This window comes from Papio anubis, chromosome 3 (genome assembly GCF_008728515.1).
Source record: "Papio anubis isolate 15944 chromosome 3, Panubis1.0, whole genome shotgun sequence".
Lineage (NCBI taxonomy): Eukaryota > Metazoa > Chordata > Mammalia > Primates > Cercopithecidae > Papio > Papio anubis.
Window position 1 is genome coordinate 142,550,037 of NC_044978.1, and position 7,716 is coordinate 142,557,752.

Here is a 7,716-nt window from a genome sequence, read left to right on the forward strand (position 1 = left end):
GTTGTGTGCTCTTCTGCCGGCATGCTTCCCTCGACATCCTCTTGATGTCCAGCCACTTATGTCTTCTTCCACCGATCTGCTCCTCTAAATGTCCAGCCGCTTGAGTGTGTGCCTGCTAGGGTCTCGAGTTTTTATAGGCATGGGATGGGGGCATGATGGACCAGGGTGTTCTTGGGAAATGTAACATTTGAATGTGAAGGCAGGAGTGCCTGTCCTCACCTACATTTGTGATGGGGTGGAGCCCTCGCCAGGGACCCGTCCTTCTCCTCCCAGCACTTCCGTGCACCTCTTCCATAACACTAGGACTTCTTGAGAAAATAAGTGTGTTAGATGTATGAGTTATATTGCTGCTGGTTGTGAGTTCAATGTTAATTATTCAAAATATGTATTAAATAAGATGTCTAAACAGACACACATAAAACCAAGTTATGTATTGACCATTAACAAAACTGTTGTGAACAGAGTCTCACAGGAAGCTAACCCTGCATTTTCCCTAGGAGAAATAATTCAGTATGTGCTAATTTAGCATTTAGGATGACTTTATAAAACATAACTACCAAGAGTAATAAGAATCAACTGTATATTATTTTATATATAACTATTTATATATGATACTTCTGTTTACTTGACTAATTCTTTTTAAGTAATTAGTTCTTATGTCTTGTCTACTACCAATTACTTTATTCATTTAATGTATTTGTTATTATATTGCTGTGATTTTCTCTCATTGTTGTAAATATTTTTATATTTGGATTTTTATCTATTTAGGATATTTTATGCAATGGCTGGTCTCTTTGTCTAGTCTTCATAGGAAGAAACTTCACTGACAGCTAACCTCACCTGATTTTCATATGGAGCCAGAGTCCATGGATAAAACAATAATATGCCATGTCTACACTCAGGTTCCAGTTATATACAGATATGCTTACTGAGTTTGAAGACCAGCGGATAGATCCTAAAGGAAACTACTGAACAATGAAGTTCATAACACGAAAATTGACAAAAGTGAGGAAAGATGTGCTTGATCTTTAGTGTATTTATGTTGTAAGAGACCAGAGAATTTAAATACAGTGTAGATATTTACTTAAATCAACTCCAACTCAACCCTCTGTCAAAGAACATTCCTATGTGGCCTACAAAAGAGATGTGTGTGAAGTAAAATGGAAAGAATGGAGATTTTAGAGGCTCTTGAAATTCTTTGGTGGGACCCTCCCAGAGCCATGTAATAAAATGGCAAGAACTAAATCACTAGGGTACATCAGTTTGTTAGGCACCTGCTGTGAAGCACTTTCAATCCTCATGCAGCTTCCTTTTGTTCTAACTACCACTACCATGATCAGCCTATTCTGGGCACTGATCAGGGCCAAGAAGATGCATCTAACAATACCTCAGCCTTTTACTTCCCACTCCAGACTTTCTTTTGATGTTGTTAAAAGAAAATCCAAAGCCTGACAGTACAGTGGTGAAAACATATTTTTCTATTGCAGCAGGGGAAAAGAGACCTCACTATAAAACGGCTCAATTCTGAAAGCAGCATGGACAAGCGGGGATTTACAGCCAATAAGCAGACTGGGGGTCAGGGCATAGAAAATTACTAAGTGGAAACATCAGGAAAATTTCTAGCAAAACCTACCTAACATAATTTTTGCTGAAGGCAAGTGAGGGTAATTAGGTATCACCTGGGGAATGCTGGAGGATGAGAAAGCCGGTAAGATATGGAGAGTGATCAGCTATGAATGGTGTGGGGTTCTTATTAAACTGACTTAGCAGAATTCTTGCTCTTGAGTATAAGGCCCAAGGACAGAGACTTGTCAAAGCAGGGAGGAGAGAAGCCTGACTAGAGTTTGGAGAGAGTCGTTGTCAATATAAATTTTCAGGACACCTTGGGACCCTGTTGAGCACCCATGTTTTTCAACCCAGAAATAGGGGGAGACATAGCAGTCTGCCTGTGGGTTTAGCATTTTACCAATGAGAATAGGAGCCAATGGGTATATTTACCATTCCGTTTCTCCACACCTTCCATCACCTTCCATCACTGGACTATTTCTTTGTCTACTATATTGACTTCTCAGAAGAAGATCCTAAGTGACTAAGAATCAGTAATCCCTAATGGCCTCAAATTGGCTCTCTGTCTTTGCCTGTGATTTTCTTTGTCCTCACGTTTGCTTCCTTGGATTGAACAACCTAATGAAGTAGTAGCAAATAAAATATTTCCTGAGAGTTGGCTTTCTAAGAGTCACAGGTTAAGATACTCAGTTCAAACTTTTGTTGTTGCTGTTGCAAGTTGCAGAACATCCAAACCAGAAATGCCTGGTGGTATGCAAGTTTTAGAAATGAATCAATTCAGGGCACAAACATTATCAGCAGGATGTGATTTCTATCCAATTCTTGCTTCTGTTTTGCAATTTCTTGTCTTTATTCTGCAGCTTCGTTTAACAACAAAATGATAGTGTTTATCTAGTTCTTGAATTCCAGGTCTCAGAGCAAAACTAAGTGAACTTTTCATATAACATACTGCCAATATACTTTTAATGTAATTGTCCTGATTGAGTCATATTTCTATCAAATTACCAAACACTGTTGTAATATTAGCTTAAGACATGTTCTCATTCCTTGTGTTAGAATTGGTGTCAGCTTGACTTGAACTCTAATGGCCTGAAAGTGAGAGCAGTGATGTTTCACCAGAGGGAAATTGAAGTTTGATTGTAGGAAGAAGTCTGAGTGGCTGCTGCAAAGTCAACATTTGTTATCTACATAGGACACAAGCTGATCTCTTATAAAATACCATCAGAGATAGAGCAGGCATTTTCCTGCTTCAAACTTCTAAACCAGAAGCATTTAGGAACATAGCTGTAGTTGGTGAAGCACAGAAATAAAAAGACATTTCTAGGTGAATCAAAGTCAGAGGAAGCCATTGTCATTGTGTGCATGGTTGAACAAAAGCATCAGGGAGCCCAGCAGAGTGGTGCATTAAAGAAATAAGAAAAGCAACATCTGCCAGCAGTCAAGATAGGTGTCTGAAGCAGCAGTTGAAACAGATGTGAAGTAGAGGCAATGTCATGAATGTCAGTTGTGTGTTTTAGTGGATCCCACTGACTCTCAGAGATTAGAAAAAAAGAAAAAAAAAAAAGATGAGCTTAAATTTTGTTGTTTGGAAAGTGAAAGCTATTGAGTTAGTGGATTTGAGCATAAACTGCTAAATAGCCTATCTACAATATCACCAGATTGAATTCATCAATTCCATTTGATGAAGTTTAGTAAAGCCTTAGTTTTCATTTATCTTCATGTTATATTAATTCAATTAATTTACATTTTAAGTTTTCCTCTTTTTATAGAGTTTGGATCTCAGATTTCTACTTATCTATAATCATGAAAAAATTATTTCCTTTCTACCTCAGTTTCTACATTTCTAGTAAAAGCTATTTTATAAGATTGCTTAGTTAAGAGAAAGTGTTCTGGAGGCCATCTACCTGCAATCAGATATCACCTGTACTAGTTATATGATCTTCAATACCTTATTCTCAAATTCTCAGTTTTTTCTTTCATAAAATAGGGAAAATTAAAGTATTTACTTTGTAGGTTTAAGAATTAACTCTTGTGAACTTATTAGAAGAGTGCCTGGCATAAACAGGTACTACAGCATTGCTTGAAAATAATCAATCCATGTTTGCTTCTATTCATCACAAGTTAATATAAATTGGAAAGTTAAATCAAACCACCACCTTTGAAAAATATGCTAATTAATTAGGGAAATTCACTATAGATACAATTTTTGTTACTCATACTCACCTGTGTGCTATAGAGAACCTTGGAGTGTAATATTTCTGTTATATAACATTTAACATCAGGCAGAAATAACTGTTAAGTTAATTTAGGCTAACAGTCAAGATACTACTGTATATTGTGAAATGAATATGTCTCTGTAATAGAGAAAAATATTAGATTTGTGATAGATGTCTACAAATTGAAGAATTCAGTAGTGATTGGCAATTCTATGGAGCCAAATTCAATTCAATATAAGTTTTATCTTCTTTAAGAAGTGAGTGTCCAGTGCTGGAATGGGTCTCCTTAACAGGTCACGAGCTTGCCCTCATTAGAGTTAAGCAAACTTGTCCTACATTTATGTAGCTTTTATTGTAGAGTCCATTAAAAAATCTGTCGGCAAATGGGTTTAATACTGTTTTTAATCTTTTTTGTCCCAGAATGCTATGATACAAGTCCATTTCCTTCAAATTTAAAGAAATCATACCTTTTCAAGAGAAATCAAAAAGAAGCCAAATAACTATGTTTACTAGAGGAACTGAATCTAAACCTAATCCTTATGGATTCATGTCACAGCAAGCTCTCTTCTGCTTTTTTTTTCTTTTAATTTTTGAGTGATCTGAACTCCACTGTAAGGCAAAGGAAGCATTTAGAATTTTTAAAAAGACAGCTGTGTCAGTTAAATCCTGCTACTTAACCAGTGAAGACTTTTCCTTCTTATGCTTTGCTGAATTCCTAAACATGCCTCACATTACATTGCTGTAGTGATTTAAACCTGTTTCTCTCTGACATGCAAGTAAGAAAAGCCCTTTATTTTTTCTTTAAACGGGGCTCCTTGTGAGGTGAAAAACCTCTCACGGTTTTAATTTTCTTGTCTTCATTTACACAAGAGTCATAATCTGCCTGGAGACTTGCAAGCGTCACATGGCTTGCAGAAATTGAAAGATGATAAAAGCAGCTTTATGTTGAGCCACTAAGCAGTAATTTCAATGAAATGTCATGAACACCTCTTTCTGTTGCTTTTACTTGTCCTATCGAATTTTGTATCGAAGATCTGGTGATAATAGACAATTTACGAATAGATAGGAAATATTAAATAAATAAAATATACTTATCCATTAAAATGATTAGTAACATCCAAATACAGGAATAATTTTAGCAAGATATTAGCCTCAGTGACAATAACCAAAAACAATTATAAGAAAATTACACAAGTGAAAAACATGAAGGGCTATAGGAGAAAAAAAGTAATATATTTTCTCACCCATCACTAGGTTCACAGCTCAGACTACAATAGACGCAGAAAAGGCCTTTGACAAAATTCAACAGCCCTTCATGCTAAAAACTCTCAATAAATTCGGTATTGATGGAATGTATCTCAAAATCATAAGAGCTATTTATGACAAACCCACAGCCAATATCATACTGAATGGGCAAAAACTGGAAGCATTCCCTTTGAAAACTGGCATAAGACAGGGATGCCCTCTCTCACCACTCCTATTCAACATAGTGTTGGAAGTTCTGGCTAGGGCAATCAGGCAAGAGAAAGAAATCAAGGGTATTCAGTTAGGAAAAGAAGAAGTCAAATTGTCCCTCTTTGCAGATGACATGATTGTGTATTTAGAAAACCCCATCATCTCAGCCCAAAATCTCCTTAAGCTGATAAGCAATTTCAGCAAAGTCTCAGGATACAAAATCAATGTGTGAAAATCACAAGCAGTCTTATGCACCAATAACAGATAAACAGAGAGTCAAATCATGAGTGAACTCCCATTCACAATTGCTTCAAAGAGAATAAAATACCTAGGAATCCCACTTTCAAGGGATATGAAGGACCTCTTCAAGGAGAACTATAAACCACTGCTCAATGAAATAAAAGAGGACACAAACAAATGGAAGAACATTCCGTGCTCATGAATAGGAAGAATCGATATAGTGAAAATGGCCATACTGCCCAAGGTAATTTGTAGATTCAATGCCATCTCCATTAAGCTACCAATAACTTTCTTCACAGAATTGGAAAAAACTACTTTAAAGTTCATATGGAACCAAAAAACAGCCCACATTGCCAAGACCGTCCTAAGTAAAAAGAACAAAGCTGGAGGCATCATGTTACCTGACTTCAAACTATACTACAAGGCTACAGTAACCAAAACAGCATGGTACTGGTACCCAGATATAGACCAATGGAACAGAACAGAGCCCTCAGAAATAATACCACACATCTACAGCCATCTGATCTTTGACAAACCTGACACAAACAAGAAATGGGGAAAGGATTCCCTGTTTAATAAATGATGCTGGGAAAACTGGCTAGCCATATGTAGAAAGCTGAAACTGGATCCCTTCCTAATACCTTATAAAAAAATTAATTCAAGATGGATTAGAGACTTAAATGTTAGACCTAAAACCATAAAAACCCTAGAAGAAAACCTAGACAATACCATTCAGGACATAGGCATGGGCAAGGACTTCATGTCTAAAACACCAAAAGCAATTGCAACAAAAGCCAAAATTGACAAATGGGATCTAATTAAACTAAAGAGCTTCTGCATAGCAAAAGAAGCTACCATCAGAATGAACGGGCAACCTACTGAATGGGAGAAAATTTTTGCAAAATACTCATCTGACAAAGTGCTCATATCCAGAGCCTGCAAAGAATTCAACCAAATTTACAAGAAAAAAACAAACAGCCCCATCAAAAAGGGAGCGAAGGATATGAACAGGCACTTCTCAAAAGAAGATGTTTATGCAGCCAACAGACACATGAAAAAATGCTCATCATCACCCACCATCAGATAAATGCAAATCAAAACCACAATGAGATACCATCTCACACAAGTTAGAATAACAATCATTAAAAAGTCAGGAAACAACAGGTACTGGAGAGGATGTGGAGAAATAGGAACACTTTTACACTGTTGGTGGGACCATAAACTAGTTCAACCATTGTGGAAGACAGTGTGGTGATTCCTCAAGGATCTAGAACTAGAAATACCATATGACCCAGCCATCCCATTACTGGGTATATACCCAAAGGATTATAAATCATGCTGCTATAAAGACACATGCACACGCATGTTTATTGCGGCACTATTCACAATAGCAAAGACTTGGAATCAACCCAAATGTCCATCAATGACTGACTAGATTAAGAAAACGTGGCACATATACATCATGGAATACTATGCAGCCATAAAGAAGGATGAGTTCATGTCCTTTGTAGGGACATGGATGCAACTGGAAACCATCATTCTCAGCAAACTATCACAAGAACAGAAAAGCAAACACCACATCTTCTCACTCATAGGTGGGAACTGAACAATGAGAACACTTGGACACAAGAAGGGGAACATCACACACCGGGTCTGTCGTGGGGTGAGGGGAAAGGGGAGGCATAGCTTTAAGAGATATACCTAATGTAAATGATGAGTTAATGACTGCAGCACACCAACATGGCACATGTATACATATGTAACAAACCTGCACATTGTGCATGTGTACCCTAGAAGTTAAAGTATAATAATAAAAAAATAAAAATAAAATAAAGAAACTGGGAAGTGGAGGCTTCAGTGAGCCCAGATCGCACCACTGCACTCCAGCCTGGGAGACAGAACGAGACTCCATCTCAAAAAAATAAAAATAAAATAAAATAAAATAAATAAAATGAAAAGACAAATTGACAAGGGCAAAACATATAAATATATTTAATAGAAGTTTTATATGAGAGCCTTCAGAAATGAAGACCCAAAGAAACAGAGAAAACTGTCTTCATGGACAGCTGTGCAGAAGTATAATTGGAGGTGAAAATATATGATCTAATCATAGTGAGCCGGGGGCAACTTGGCAAGGCCTTTTTGTTTAGATTCTTCTTGGCATCTCTGTGTGACATTTTTTTCTTGTTAGTATAAACAGAACCTCTTTGGAATGAGAATCTTATGACCTCTTTTAGAG